General features: G+C 36.3%; 1 pseudogene; it reads right to left on the bottom strand.

Moving 5' to 3' along the window:
* Nucleotides 1-12,881: 12,881 nt before the first annotated feature.
* Nucleotides 12,882-13,821, bottom strand: LOC125754267 (olfactory receptor 5AC1-like; annotated as a pseudogene).
* Nucleotides 13,822-15,223: the final 1,402 nt, after the last annotated feature.

The following is a 15,223-nucleotide window of genomic DNA, read 5'->3' as shown; positions in this document are numbered from 1 at the left end:
ATGCACTCGGGCTGATCACTGCTGTGAGAGGATAGGTAAAGGAAAAAAATCAACCAAGGATCATGAAAACTGGTATTATGTGGCATATTCCTCTATTTCAGATGGCCCTTACTCAAGAAATACTGAAGTTTAGAGCTTCTCTTTTTTAAAACACACTTGTAATATTAAATTTATTATAGATAATTTCAAGAAGTACATCTTGGTTAAAAGGAATTTTTAAATATATATTATTACTTTAAGAGTGACAGAGACACTGGTTCAGGTTCAAATATATTTTCACCTTTTCTCATGAACTCTTTCATATCTTTTCAGTTGAGCAAAAAACTGGACTATGTCTTTGGTATTGATGATATATATCATTCTCCCTAAGACATTAATGTGTAGAATATTGAGACAGTAAGTTAAAATCCTATTTTCGCTATTTTCTGTTCATTACTGTTATGTTATTTGATTTATGCATCAATATCTCAAATTCCTAACAGGTGCTTCTGATTATACATTCTTCAAAGCCACTCCGAATTTCTAACAGAATCTTTAATTTTCCCAATAAATTAACGTATGTGAACACAATCATTCATTCAGTTAACAAGTATTTATCTAGTGGCTCCTGCCTTACAGCACTATCATTCTTAGCTCCATCACACATAGATCTTCTAATTCTGTGGTACACTTGAGACACTAAAATAACCACTGTTTCAAGACTGGAGAAGAAACAAAAACAGTAACCAGCTTTTTTGCACATTTGGAATAGATACGAGAGCTCCCATTAAACATGCCAATGTAGACAGTTATCATCCAGTTAACCAAGAATGTCTTTAATATTTCACAGGCACAAATTTTAAAATGATTGTAAGGATTTTTCTTTTCCTGCTCTTTTCAAGATTGCAAGTGGGACTAGCAAAGTCAGGGTGGAATGAAACATTACAAATGGCACCACAGTTGAAAAAATAACCAGTGTTTGGAAAGGTGTGTTCAATTTAAATAGTAAAAATTATAAATTCTGTTTAAAAGGCAAATCGAATGAGAAAAGATGAACCACAGTAATAGGCAATGAATAACATAAAGACAGTTGAGCCGGGTAAAAGCCCCAAACTAAAAATGTATCCATGAGTTTTTACAAGCCTGGGAAGCAAGTGAGAAGGCCAGGTCCTGTGGAGACCCAAAAGAAAAAACCCCAGTCTCATCATCACAGTGCATTTCATCAATGACAAATTATGCACAAGTCTGAACATAAAATGTGTTTTATGTATTCAAATCCCTCTCTTAGAATCTAAAGCAGAATCTACCCATTTATAAGCAGCTGATTAATATATAACCAAGGGAATATTTACCAGTCTTGGATTCACAGCTCCCAGGCTTTTACAACAAGATCACCCAAGTGGGTGTCATTCCAACACCTATTTTTACTTCTACATCAATCCCATATAGATGTAGCTGAAGATTCCCTCCCCAAGTCTGTGCTGGCCTGAAATATCTCAAAGCTCTAACTTGGTAATTCAAAAGAAAGGATAACAATATTGGTGACAAATTCAGTTCTGATGAAAATAATCTTTGAACAGTAAAAATATATGGAAGAATTTGGATACTTTCTATAAAAAGGCACCTGGGGTTTTTCCCCTTTAAAAGAGAGGCTATTTTGAAGAACATAGTTCTTTTTTCACCTCCAATGGAAAAAGGGAAAATTTGGGATTGATTTTAGACATAAAGAAACACCAGCAGAGGCAGGTCACAGTGACAGTAATCATCAAGTGAGCATGCCGCTGTCAAGTCACCGCAAGTACCAGATTATCCTTCTTATCCCGAGAACCTGACAGTGAGGTGTGGCTCTTGGCAGATGTGGTGAAGTCTTTTCTACATATTTCCAGAAAAGTACTAAATAAACAAGAGTCACATGGAAGGAGAGAGCACAGACTCTCTTTGAAAGTCCCATAACTCTTTAATTGTTAACTGTTGGAAAATCTTCCTGATTCTGTGAGGTTTCCACAATAAAATGAAAGCCAAGATGAATTTTACTTTCCAAGACTCAAATTATTAAATAGATTGATTCTATAATTGATTGTCCTTCAAAGAAAATGTTAACAGAAATGTAACAAAATTTCAAAAGCTTGGGTCTCAATTCTGCCTTAAAATTACTACGTGATGTGTCTAAGCCACATTATGACCTTCGTTTTAAGGTTCTCATCTGTAAAGCACTAGATTTTATGAGGTGCATTTCTGCCCACAGTCTATGAGACTATAAGTCATCTTTGCTCTTCAGTGGATTGCATAGCACGATAGTGAAGCATAGATGGTATAATAGCAGGAGTTCAAATCTTCATTCTACAAATATATAGCCTTGTATCCACAATGGGTTCAAGAAGTTGAACATAATTTTTATTTAGCTGTTCAGTTAGCCTTCCTTTCCATTCCATTTTATAGATAAATCATCTCAAAAAAATTTTCCAATATTTTGACAACCCATGAGAAATTCTCATTACTAAAATTATATATTCTCTTTTTTGGTGGAAAGAATAATAACAATAAAATAAAGCACTCTATTCTCACCCAATTCTTGTAAGAAGATGCAGATTTGTCATAAGAAAAATTCTCATGGAGAACTCTTAAGATACAAGAACAAAAATGTCAAAGGCAACCATTCATCTCGTGTTAGTTTTCTTTGAAAAATGCATTTTTGAAGGGAAGATATTTATTTCTTCCCATCTTCAAACTGTTTGCAAAGAGAATATTGAAATTCCCTCCATGCCACCAAAAGATTCCCTATAGAATGAAGTCAGTCTACTGGGCATTATAGACTAGTCAACAAATCATTTTTTATGTACTCCTTTCTAACTATTATTTTTATAGCTTGTTTCTTCTGCAAACAAAAGCAGGTTAATTGGAGAAAAAAATGAGAATGTAGAAAAGCACAAAGAAACCAAATTGTTGTAATCTCACTAATCACTGATAAGTACAGTTAACTTTCTGGTGTATATTTCTCCTATCATTTACCCATGCATGAATCTAAGACTTATATATATCTACATGTGTATACTGCATAGGTACATAATTTTATATAAACATTTTAAAATAACATAATGGCTCTGCTGTACATAATTTTTCATAAACTATTCTTAATAATATATAACTTATAATCTTCTATATCATTACAATGGACTCTTGGACAATATGAGGGTTGGGGGCACTGACCATCTGGGCATTTGAAAATCTGTGTATAACTTTTGACACCTCACAAATATAACTACCATAATAGCTTGCTGTTGACTGTAAACCTCACCAATAACATACACAGTTAGTTAACACATATTTTGTACATCATGTGTATTACATACTATATTCTTACAACAACAACATACTATATTCTCAACAACAAGCTAGAGAAAAGAAAATATAATAAAATTATAGGAGAAAATATGTTTACAGTTCTAAACTATATTTGTTGCTATTGACAAATAGCACAACACAAAATTATTTTGTGTTTGCAAAATGAATTGTCGGTCAGTACCTACCTCAATATTGTCTTCTGGTACAAAACCCTAGATGTGTGTGTTGTATGTGTGTCTAGATGGTATATGTGTGACTAACACTAGACATTGAAAATGAAAAGATGTGAAAAAAGAAATTCATGTTTATTTGCAAGAATACAATTCATGCACTGATACAAAGAAGTAGCAATATGATTGCTTTATGGCAGCATACGATATTAATACAACTGCCTCATGGTAGCCTAGCCTGTACACTAATGAATGAACTGTTATTAATTTTTTTAAAGATTTTATGTATTCATGAGAGACAGAGAGAGAGGCAGAGACACAGGCAGAGGGAAAAGCAGGCTCCCTGTAGGGAGCCCAATGTGGGACTCAATCCTGGGACCCCAGGATCACGACCTAAGCCAAAGGCAACACGCTCAATTACTGAGCCACCCAGGCATCCCATTTTGTTACTAAATTTTAATGGCATATCGTATAATAGCCATATTCATAATACGGTATTGGAAACATTGCTACATTTTTTAAAAAACCACTTACTTGTGCTGATAGGCTGAGAAGCAGCCTTTCCAATTATGAAAGAGAGACACATACTATAGAATAATGTAATCCTTTGAAAGCAAAGTTATAAAAGTAACATGTTATTGATTTTATATTAAATACCACTCCCCTTATGCCTGCATAACGATAGGTTGTCCACTTCCATACGGGACTTGCACACGACCTTCTCCAAGATGAATACCTAGGCGAAGATAGTGATAATGACAGAAGAATGTCTCTCACAGCTCTTGCTATGCAGTTATTACACTTTTCACACAAAGACACGTTAAAAATGATGTTTTCAATGCTATACCATGATGATTATTTACCACCCATGAAGTAGAGCTCGATCATCAGACAAGTATGCATCCTTGTCTTCACGTTGAGTAGGCTGAGGAGGAGGAGGAAGAGAGGGGCTGGTCTTGCTGTCCCAGGGGCAGTAGAAGCAGAGAGGTAGAGGACAGGAGTGGAAGGAGGTGGCCAGAAAGCAGGCCCACTCAGTGTAACTTCACAATAACACTTTGTAATTTCTTTCTCACATTTTTGCTTTTTCACTGCTCTAAAAATGTTTCCAATGGATACCAATCCTTCTTCCACCAGTTGTTTTATTTTCATTGCCCTTATTACAGAAGAGTGCAAGTCATTAAAGTCAAAAGCAGTCTTGAATAACCCGAACCCTTCCACCAGATGGGCTAGTGCCAGTTTGTTTTCTCACACTGTTTCTTCTACATCTCCTTCCTCATCATCTGGCACGGGATTGGAAGCACTCACTTCCCTCAAGTTGTCTGCTATTAATTCCTCTGGTGGGTGTCTTCTAGCTCTTAAATTTCTCCAAGATCTGTATCTTGAGGCGCTTCTCCGCCATATTTTTTTTTTGCCATATTCACAATCTTTTTAATGATTTCATAGGCTGGCTCTGTCATAAATCTTGTTGTGCACAACATCTGAACACAGTTTTCTCCAGCAGAAATGTATCGTTTTGGGCTTGATGGCTTTCATAGTTTTTTCCTATCCCAATGATGGTATTTTCAGGGGTATAATTGTCCCGCCTTTCATGATATTTTCTCTACTGGGGTTCTTTTCCAAAATGTTGACGATCCTTTTGATAGATTACTGTGTGTAATGAGCCTTAAATGCTTTTTGAACCCCGGATCTAGAGACTGAACTAGAAGCATTGTGTTTGGGGGCAAGCAGACACTTCATTGCCTTTGGTGTAGAACTCATGGGTTTCTGTGTAGCTGGGGGCCTCATCCATGGCAGAAGAACTTAAAATGCAATCCCTTACTGGCAAGGTACTTCCTGTCTTCAGGAAGCAAGGATGAAAAAAATTCAGAAAAACTCTTGTCATTGTCCAGACTTTCTTATACAACTGAAAGACTGGAAGCTGGTGTTTCTCTTTTCCCTTCAAGGGTCAGCAGTTAGCAGCTTTATCAATAAGGGCAATCCTGATCATAAACCCAACTGCGTTTCCACAAAACAGCAGATTTGGCCCATCTCTTCTTGCCTTAAATCATAGTGCTCTCTTCCCTTCCTTACTAATAGATATCCTTATGGCATTTCCTTTCCAGAATAGAGCACTTTCATCTGCATTAAAAACCTGTCAGGTAGATATCTTTTCTCCTCAATGATTTTTTTAATGGCATCTGGGAATGCATCTGCTGCCTTTTAGTTGGCAGAGCTGCTTCTCCAGTTATCTTGTCATCTTTTAAGCCAAACCTCTTTCTAAAATTATCAAACCATCTTTTGTTGGCATTAAATTCTCCAACTTTAGATCCTTCACCTTCCTTTTGCTTTAAGTTGTCATATGACTGCTTTTTTTCTTCAATCAAATTAGAGTCTGTAGGTATGTCTTTCTTACAGCAATTCTGTGTCCACATAAAATCTGCATTTTTAATATGAGATAAATAGTTATTTTGCAAAAAATGCAAGGTTTTTGTGCCTACTGGCATAGCTGCAGTGATGGCTTCAAGAATTTTTTTTTTCAGGGCACCGGGGTGGTTCAGTCTACTGAGCAATGGATTTCAGCTCAGGTCATTATCTCAGGGCCATGAGATCAAGCCTCATGTCTGGCTCCGTGCTGGGCATGGAGCCTGCTTAGGATTCTCTCTCTCTCCCTCCACCCCTCACCACTTGCACTCTTTCTCTCTCTCTCTCTCTCTCTCTCTAAAAAAAACAATAGTCCTTACACTGCTCTAATTGGTGGGCAACCACAGCTGCAGACCTCGATCTGCCATACATAGTAAGCAATTCAACTTTTTCTTGTAATGTCATGACTTTTCTCTGCCTCCTGGGAGCCCTAACAGTACCACTAGTGGTACTTCATATGAGTCCCAGAGTGTTATTCAAGGTTCATGGTAATTGCACAAAACATGAAAAATACATGAAAACCATGAGATCAGTTTGTACTGTGATATGCAGTTTACTAGAGAAACCAATTGCTCACATAGAGATTAGCAGTATGTCATTTTCAGAACGTAGTCAACACTTGAGCTTACTGCCATAGCAACAGAAGTTGACTATGTAATGATTACAGCAGTGCTGTGTGTACTACAGTTAAGTTCATGCAGTTCTGACCTAATGCTGCTTTCTCTCAACTGCCAGTGGTGCCAAGTACAGTCTCTAAGTGTTGGTTTGGATAAACTTCCACTTTTTAAAACAGATTTTCGTAAATGGTAAAGTAGTAAATGATAAGAGAGACTAGTTAGTTACATATGTTTTATGCATTCGTGATATACCTTTTTCTTAATTTTTTCAGTATTTACAGACTGTGAAGTTTATCTTAGAGTTTTTTTCAGATTGTCACAAATCTACAAAAAATTTCCCAATATATCTCTTGAAAAGATATAGACATATATGTGTCTATATATATACATATATATGTATATATATATATGTATATATGATTAAAGTTGGCAAGAAATATGCTTGACCTATATGTAGTTGGTAGAAATGAAAAACTACAGAGGGGTATAAATATTTGTGACATGTGTGAAAATTCATAATTTTATCTAAGTAGAAAGATGATCTAGTAGAGGTATTAATTTTTCTAAATTAATTTATGAATTTGACAAAATATTAAACAAAATTGTAGGGACATAGTTGAACTAGAAAACTGTAATTCACTGGAAGAGCAAATAGATTTTTTTAATGCCCAAAGAATTTTTCTAAAAAAAATAAAGAAGAGAGATGTCCCATGCCAGGTTTGCAATATATCATAAAGTTAGCTATAGTAATTGAAATTATGCTTGATGTTACCAAGGTTCACTATGGATACAAATTCACTAATATTTGAATATCTACTTCTAGACATGAGGAGGAAGAGTAGCAAAGTTGATTGAAAGCATAGACTTTGGAAAGAGACTTTGGTTCATCGGGCTTTGCTTCTACAACTTTGATCAATAACTTAAACTCTCTACATTTTGATGTACTCATTTGCAGAATGAAGTTAATAATGTGCACTTATACGATTGTTGCAAGAATCAGATAGATGAGAGGGTGAATGTCCAGCCCTTCACACTGTCCTTGACAGACAGGAAAGGCTTGTTACATGGTAATTTTAACTATTTGTGATAGTTATTTGAATTATGCAGAGATAAAGCAGTTTAGGCTCTTTTGTTAGAGAATGGTTTTGGGGTGAGCAAATTGACATATGTTGTCATGGCACCAATTTGTGACAATGGCAGTTTAACTTTGTACATAAAATACTTTTACAATTAGCTCAAGCCATCTGCGGGTTGGCACACCAGCCAGTAAGTAGTGTGATTTATGTGGAGATACAACTTCTAGAAGGAAAAAACTTAAAAGCATAACATGTTTTAAAGAGAAACATTTATTTTAGTGAAAATTACAGATAATATGACATTTGGTAACTAAACATTTCATACTGCCTCATGAACAAAGGGCTGTTTTTTCCTAACCACAATACCATTTTGATTGATATCAGATGAAATGAAAACTGTTCTTCCACTACCATCAAATAACCAGTCTATACTCAAATTTCTCCAATTGTTACTAGAATTTTTTTTACAGCATTGCATTTGTTTATCTACCAAGACTCTTAATCCCAAACAGTGTCATTTTTTTCTCCTTTCCTTACTTTTTCATTGTTATTAATTGTAATGGTTTTCTTGTTTTTTTTTTTTCCCCTAGTGTATGACATGGAGACAGTTGGCCATGTCCTTTGGAACTTCCACATTCTGGATTTGTCTAGTTGCCTGGTTTGACTTGTTCTCCTATTCTGTGTACTTTTGTATTTCCAGTAGAATTCATATCTAAAGGCTTGATTAAACATTTTAGCAAAAATTCTTCATAAATGATGCTACGAATTTCATATTGTATAGCATCAGGAAGTACAGGGAGCCTATCTGTGTCACTGTTGGTGGGGTTTGGTGTGATCCTTGGGTTAAGGTGTCAATGATCAGACCTCTCTGTTGTAACATTATGGATTTTCCCTTACATGTGGCAAGTAACTACTGATACGATATTTTTGCACCCTTGCAACTATCCAGGTCTCCATCCATTTTTTAGCTAAGGATTTTAGCATCCCTTGATGATTTGCCCAGACCAATTATATTATTAAGGATTTTTAAGTGGTAATTTCTTAAATCTGTCATTTGTTCTCCATTCTTTCTTAGCTGGAATGCTTTAATACGACTCCCCTTCCCCCCCCAAAAAAAGAGGAAAACAGGACAAAATGCTTTGATATTTATCATAAAATATTTTAAACAAATATCTCAACCTTTGTTTAGTCTTATTTGACCTTGCCAGAAGTTCAGAGCTTCACAAGCCCACCTTCTTTCTCAGAGGCAAATTGTTGGTTATTTTATTTTATTTTTTAATAATAAATTTATTTTTTATTGGTGTTCAATTTGCCAACATACAGAATAACACCCAGTGCTCATCCCGTCAAGTGCCCCCCTCAATGCCCTTCACCCATTCACCCCCACCCCCCGCCCTCCTCCCCTTCCACCACCCCTAGTTCGTTTCCCAGAGTTAGGAGTCTTTATGTTCTGTCTCCCTTTCTGATATTTCCCACACATTTCTTCTCTCTTCCCTTATATTCCCTTTCACTATTATTTATATTCCCCAAATGAATGAGAACATATGTTTATCCTTCTCCGATTGACTCATTTCACTCAGCATAATACCCTCCAGTTCCATCCACGTTGAAGCAAATGGTGGGTATTTGCCATTTCCAATGGCTGAGGAATATTCCATTGTATACATAAACCACAGCTTCTTTATCCATTCATCTTTTGATGGACACCGAGGCTCCTTCCACAGTTTGGCTATTGTGGACATTGCGGCTAGAAACATTGGGGTGCAGGTGTCCCGGCGTTGCATTGCATCTGCATCTTTGAGGTAAATCCCCAGCAGTGCAATTGCTGGGTCATAGGGCAGGTCTATTTTTAACTCTTTGAGGAACCTCCACACAGTTTTCCAGAGTGGCTGCACCAGTTCACATTCCCACCAACAGTGTAAGAGGGTCCCCTTTTCTCCGCATCCTCTCCAACATTTGTTGTTTCCTGCCTTGTTAATGTTCCCCATTCTCACTGGTGTGAGGTGGTATCTCATTGTGGTTTTGATTTGTATTTCCCTGATGGCAAGTGATGCAGACACAAAGATAACCTCAAAATGGATGAAAGATCTAAATGTGAGACAAGATTCCATCAAAATCCTAGAGAAGAACACAGGCAACACACTTTTTGAACTCGGCCACAGTAACTTCTTGCAAGATACATCCACGAAGGCAAAAGAAACAAAAGCAAGAATGAACTATTGGGACTTCATCAAGATAAGAAGCTTTTGCACAGCAAAGGATACAGTCAACAAAACTCAAAGACAACCTACAGAATGGGAGAAGATATTTGCAAATGACGTATCAGATAAAGGTCTAGTTTCCAAGATCTATAAAGCACTTATTAAACTCAACACCAAAGAAACAAACAATCCAATCATGAAATGGGCAAAAGACATGAACAGAAATCTCACAGAGGAAGACATAGACATGGCCAACACGCACATGAGAAAATGCTCTGTTGGTGATTTTAAAAGGCTCACTTTGAATAGCTTAGTAATTCAAGCCAAACATATACTTAAGTAGACATTGGTCAGGAGTTTTCTTTGAAAGGACAAAGATGAGTCAAATAAAAACGCAAATTGCTCCAAATTCTGTCCAGTCAATGATTCCTGTTTCTCACACTTTGTAAGAAATTGACTTTTCTCTCTCGTTAGTAATCAAATTATTTTTGGCCAGAAATCATCCACTAGGGGCAATGTTGCTTTTTGAAACCTTTCTTCCAAAGAGGGATTTTACAGTCACTTGCTTTTTAAGGTGTCCTGAAGACTAATTTTTTAGTGTACATATTTAATAAAAATGTAATAATCATCTTCATAAGAACGTATTTTTGTACTTTCAACAAAAATGTATTCATATAAACTATCTCAATTTCTCAACAGTATTTATTTTTTAAAGATTTTATTTATTTTTCATGAGAGACACAGAGAGAGGGGGGCAGAGACACAGGCAGAAGGAGAAGCAGGCTCCCTGCAAACAGCCCCCCATGTGGGATTCAATCCCAGGACCTCTGGGTCATGACCTGGGCCAAAGGCAGATGCTCAACCCCTAAGCCACCCAGGTGTCCCTATTTCTCAATAGTATTGGGGCATCTGACATTTCTCACATTACTTTACATGATGAAAAGAATTCTGGTGTGGACCCATTGGCCACCAGTTACAATGCAGTTTGTGACAGTGTTTCTTGTCAAAGCTTAGCCTCTTATTAGTAATATAACTTTAGGAAAGTTAGACCTTAACTTCCTCATAAAAACAAGACCTATATTGTATAGTGATTCATGCTCTGTAATGTACCTTTGCATATACTGTCTCCCCTGATCAGCTGAACAGGGACACAAGTGTGTATCATTATCAGCTTTATCCAAATGAAAAAATTAAGGCACTGCTCATTTAAATATCATCAAACACCCATTGTTTTCTTCTCTGTATGACCTAGAAGATTTATTGAAGGTTATCATCACTTTTAGCTTCATCTAAGACTCAGGAATAAAAGAACAGATCTTCTGATTTGACACACTGTGCTTTTTCCATTAGTCATGGCTGCAACACTTATAAAGGGAAGAAATGACACCTACCTTCCATTTTTCTAAAGTGACTGAAAGAATCAACTAAAATGATTCAGATGAATACACTGTAAAAGTCTTGAAGGTAATATTTAAATATGAGGTAGTGCCTCAGTCCATCCAGGCTGTTGTAATAACATATCACAGACTGGCTGGCTTCTCTACAATAGAAATTTATTTCTCAAAAAAAAACCAAAAAAAACAAAAACAAAAACAAAAACAAAACAAAACAAAACAAAAAAAAAAGAAAAGAAAGAAAGAAAGAAAAAAGAAATTTATTTCTCACAGTTCTGGAGGCTGGAAGTCCAAGGTCAAGGTATCATCATTGTCGCATTCTGGTGGAAATCCTCATCCTGATTCGTATTCAGTGTCTTTTCCCTTGTCCTCACATGGAAGACGAGGTTGGGGATCTCTCTGGAGCCTCTTTTATAAGGGATTGTCCCATTCATGATGCCTCCACCACATGACTTAACAACTTCCCAGGCCCTTCCTTCTCATATCATCATCTTTGGGGATCAGGATTTTAAAACATGAATTTGGGGGGGACAGAAATATTCAGATGAGAGTGGGTAGGCTTTCCTATTAAGAAATCAAACTTCAGAATCTAAAGTGATCATCATGAATGTTTGAGCAATTTTAGTGCTTTGTCTTTCAATATGTAGTCCAGGCCTGCCTGCTAGAGCTGGGCTACTTGTGAATAGCACAGAATCTCACACCTACCAGTGATCTACTGAAGCCAATATCCATTGGCTCATGCACATTAAACTTTAAGAATGAAAACCTCAAGTGAAAAATGTCCACATCATTGGCCCCTCTCCTGCTTAACTACACCAGTTGTAAATGTTCTATAGAGGCTATGCACTCCAACTGAATAAAGTATGTACCTAGTAGGCACTTCATAATAGCTCAGGTGACATCCAGTGAGTTGATTATACTACATGACAGTATGGACAAGAATGGAGACTGTCCAACATAAATAAAATACCTGTTTGAAATATGGGACTCTAAGAATGAAGGAAAAACATTTGTTAGGAAAAGTGGAAGTTTTTAAAGACCTCAGAACATTTCATTACATGGCAGGAAAATTACTTTCTCTTCTGTACATAACTGTTAAATATTTACACCTTGCAATGATTGCAATGCAAATATAATTTTCAACATGATTTTTAAACCTTGTAAAAATGTTCCTTTTAAATGCCTCACGAGGTTATGTACTGTCGTATTCAGTCTAGCAATATTACTCTGGTGTACAGATTGTTTGGATAATTATAAATACTCAAGAGAAGGTATTTGAAAAATTACTTGCTTGAGAATTATTTAAAAGGCCATGAGAACTTTTTAAAACAAAAGGTTTACACAGATTGAGTCTCCCTTTAAAAAACAGTAAGTTCATAAGAATTTTAAAGTGTATGTATCTGGAAACACAGAGCTCATGCATGTTACAAAGTCATAGTAATTTAAAGATTTCACTTCAGTTTCATCCTTGAAGATGGATTTAAAAAAACACAAAGTGGAGTCTGTCCTTATCATGCTCATTGATTATTTTGATGATCACCAGACCTTAAGATGAAGACAAGTCTATCTACTCTAAATTCTTTATTCATTCACTTAACAAGTACATATTAAAGCCCTACTATGTGCAAGACCCAAGGACACATTATGCTGTATTTAAACAGGGTAAACTCTAAAGAATAACAAAAGCTTTCCGGAGAAATATTTATTTCTTTGTAATTTTTCTCAGTGCACCTAAAAATTCCCTGTTTCTTGGGCTATAAATAAAGGGGTTTAGCAGGGGGATGATGATCGTATAGAACAGTGAATACATTTTATCCTGATATTGATCTGGGCCAGACCCAGGACGCACATACATGAAGAAGAGGGTGCCATAGAACAAGGAGACAGAGAGCAGGTGGGCACTGCACATGGAGAAGGCTTTGCTCCTGCCCTTTTCAGACTTCTTTTTCAGGATGGCAAAGAGGACCCAGGTATATGACACTATGATGGTCATAAAAGTAAAAGCCTGTATAAAAGCAGCAAAAATAAAAAGCACCAATGCATTAATAGATGGGTTAGTGCAAGAAATTGTATATAGTGGCAAGATTTCACAGTAGAAATGATGTAGTATATTGGATCTGCAGAAAGTTAATCTAAATAATAATCCTACATGAATTGTGGGATGCAGAAAACCAATTACATAAGACAAACTTATCAACCAAGCACAGAGCCTGTTGGACATCACCACTGGAAAACGCAAAGGGTTGCATAAGGCTACGGTAGTGGTCGTAGGCCATCACTACCAGGAGGAAACACTCTATGGTGGCACCGGAAGCAAAAATAAAATTGAGTGATGCACTCAAAGTGGGATATCATATGATTCTTAGATAAAAAGTTCATTAGCATCTTGGGAGTCACAGAAGATGATGAACAAGCATCTGCAAAGGCCAAACTGCCAAGGAATAAGTACATGGGTGTGTGAAGATGGGGGTCCTTCCAGATGAGAAAAATCAGTGCCAGGTTGCCCACCATGGTGGTGAGGTAGATGATCAAGAACACCAGGAACAGGGGGACCTGCAGTCCTGAACGATCTGTAAGTCCTGTGAGAACAAACTCAGTCACCTGCGTCTTGTTTGCCTTCATTACATGCACTTGAGCTGATCACTGCTGTGAGAGGGTAGGTAAAAAAAAAAAAAAAAAAAAAAGGTCATGAAAACTGGTATTGGATGGCAACGTCTATTCACTGTTTCAGATGGCACTTTCTCAACAAATATGAAGGTACCAGATTTCTCTTTTGTAGAAACACACTTAAGAGTATTAAGTATGTAATAAATAATTTTGAGAAAGATTGTTTAGAGAAGGCTTTTGAATATATATACTTAAAATTGAATATATTATCAGTGTAATGTTTTTTAGAATTAAGAATAAAAAATACATTTTATATGAAAATCTGTAATAGTAGCAGTGGTTAGCTTCAAAAGTGTTATCACCCTTTCTCAGAAAATCTAGTGTAACTTCTCTATTGAAAGAAAAATGGGCTCTATCTCTGATATCAGCAATATACATAATTCAGTCCTTTTAAGACATGAATTGGTTGAGTAATAAGACAGTAAATTAATATCTCACCACTATTTTACTATCCATAATCATTGTTATTTGATTATATATTCATCAAAATCACCCCAAATTCCTAATCAGGTCTTTTGATTATACATCACTCAAAACCAGACCAAATTTCTAATTAACTATATTTCAGTATACCCAAAAAACTCTCATATGTGAACATAATCATTCATTCAGTCAACAAATATTTATGTAGTACCTCCTAAATTAGAGAACTGTAATTCTCAGCCCACATAACCTCTATGTGGTGTTACACTCAAGATGATAACATAACCCTTGGAATGAAGAAACAGACACTACCAGAGCTTTGTAGTACAACCTGAAATCTGGCATTGTGATGTCCCCAGCTCTGGTTTTCTTTTTTAATATTTCCCTGGCTATTCGGGGTCTTTTCTGATTCAACCCAAATCTTAAGATGATTTGTTCCAACTCTCTGAAGAAAGTCCATGGTATTTTGATAGGGATTGCATCGAACATGTAAATTGCCCTGGGTAGCATTGACATTTTCACAATATTAATTGTTCCAATCCAGGAGCATGGAATGTTTTTCCATCTCTTTGTGTCTTCCTCAATTTCTTTCAGAAGTGTTCTATAGTTTTTAGGGTATAGATCCTTTACCTCTTTGGTTAGGTTTATTCCTAGGTATCTTATGCTTTTGGGTGCAATTGTAAATGGGATTGACTCCTTAATTTCTCTTTCTTCAGTCTCATTGTTAGTGTATAGAAATGCCACTGACTTCTGGGCATTGATTTTGTATCCTGCCATATTGCTGAATTGCTGTATGAGTTCTAGCAATCTTGGGGAGGGGTCTTTTGGGTTTTCTATGTATGGTAGCATGTTATCAGCGAAGAGGGAGAGTTTGACTTTTCTTTGCCAACTTGAATGCCTTTTATTTCCTTTTGTTGTCTGATTGCTGAGGCTAGGACTTCTAGTACTATGTTG

This window comes from Canis lupus, chromosome 33 (assembly GCF_003254725.2).
Source record: "Canis lupus dingo isolate Sandy chromosome 33, ASM325472v2, whole genome shotgun sequence".
In the NCBI taxonomy this organism is placed as follows: Eukaryota; Metazoa; Chordata; class Mammalia; order Carnivora; family Canidae; genus Canis; species Canis lupus.
Note: the sequence above shows the minus strand (reverse complement) of the source record. Positions and strands in the feature narration are given on the sequence as shown.